The sequence below is a fragment of the Penaeus monodon genome, chromosome 34 (genome assembly GCF_015228065.2).
Source record: "Penaeus monodon isolate SGIC_2016 chromosome 34, NSTDA_Pmon_1, whole genome shotgun sequence".
NCBI lineage: Eukaryota > Metazoa > Arthropoda > Malacostraca > Decapoda > Penaeidae > Penaeus > Penaeus monodon.
Window position 1 is genome coordinate 29758888 of NC_051419.1, and position 1893 is coordinate 29760780.

A 1893-nucleotide genomic window follows, 5' to 3' on the forward strand; every position below is an offset into this window, starting at 1 on the left:
AAAAAAAGGGGGAAAAGGAACCATAACAATTCACAAAAAACTAAAGGATATTTTCTTTTCCCCCTTTTACGCAAATGCCATCACGTAGTTTGAAGAAAGCACACGTTAGCCAACACATTAAAAACACAACCCAAATAAAGACATAAACTCTGAGGCTATGTTATATAATCTTCATTTTATCGAAATGTGATCATGTAATCCTGCTGATAAAAACAATGTTTTTTTCTGTACTTTTGGAAAAAATCCTTCACTTTCTAAATAAGACTCAGGGAATTCTGCTACAAGAGTATATTGCAAATTAATCTTTTGACGTGTGGAAAAAGAAGTTACTCCTTCGCAGCATTTCCCCCGATAAAAAAGGACAAAATGCATAAACATACATCAATAAATAAATTTAACCCTGTACCTTTGAAGCAAATCTAAATCATTCGGTAAATGTAAATTTTCTGACGGACTTGCATACGACAGACGGGAAATTTTTGTTCACAAAAGTTTCCCGCCAACTCAAAGTTTTCTCTCCACTTTTTTCTAAGTTAAAACGAGAGAATCCTCGACTTTCACAATAAACTTCAACGATGAGTACTAAGATTGGTACAAGTGAACATATCAAATTCAATTCATTCAGGAATGATTTTATTATTGACCCCCCATAAAATAACTATAGTTTCCCCTTTCTGCGGGTAAATACTTACTGCTTCAACAGAAAGCAGATTACAGTCAACAATATACGATATTATGTTATACCAAAGTCACACAAATAATGTTTTTTTTTTTTTTTAAGTCAGAAAACCGTATAGATAAACTGATGACGCGTCAAAAATATCTGGATATTTTGTAAATTTCATGCATTTTTCACCGAACCATACTGGTAATAAACAACACTAATTATTCATTACGAAAAACTAAGACAATAAAAGAATCAGATGAATTAAAATGAGTTATATTGACCTATCAGATAATGAAGACGAAATTCGTGATTTGCATAGCACTGTTAAGACTTATGACTGGATTCAAATAAGTTCTATTTGTATTTCTCAAAATTTTAAGTAATGCTCGTCTGAAATACAGCTTTTCAGTTTACAGTTGCTTAAGAATGTGATGGGAGGGACCTATGTGCATTTCCCTCTTTAATTGAGTATGCCTCACAGAAACCAGCGGGTTATTATTGCAGTCGGCGCGATATTCAGCCATTGGTATTATCCTTGGCAAACAGTATGAACAGGAAGGTTCCTGCACAGTCACGATACTTTCTAGAGGTCCCTTCCCCTTTGTAACCCCTTTTCAAACATTTTAGGGCGGCGTCCCAACCTTGAATATGCGTGCGTTGAATACGGGGAGGTCCGTCTGCTGGAGGTGCTCCCCGACACCTGGAATAACAGTTCCCGATCCCCGATTTGGTGACGCCGTGTCACGCAGGGTTTTGGGACCTTCTGCGTGGTGTTCCACCGGGAGACTTTTCGGCAGGGTTTTGTCTCCCTCAAACCCCGTTCTCTGAAGGGCCTCGCCGGACTTCAGGAGAACCGAGAGCTTCTGTGGAGCTTCCTGGTGTGTCCCAGAAGTTGTCCCGGACGTCGAAGGGCGTCTCCATCCTGGGGCACAGTGGGGCCCACGTGCAGGCCGAGGATCGGAGGGGCGGCGCTTCATGTACGTCTCAGATCCTCCCCTAGATTGAAAGCTCATAGTGGGACTCCCCTCCACTCCCACCTCCCTCGCCATCTCGTCATGTGTTAATTACAGCTTCTTACCACTGTTGAACGTGAAAACCATTGCTTTGCACTTTACCGTGAAGGAGCTGGGGATGTCTGGTCGACGTCCCGGTGATAAGTGGGTTCTGATTTCCCCCCGGGGGGGTGGGAAGGCCCTGCGGGGGATGGGTACCTAGGTACGCGAGAA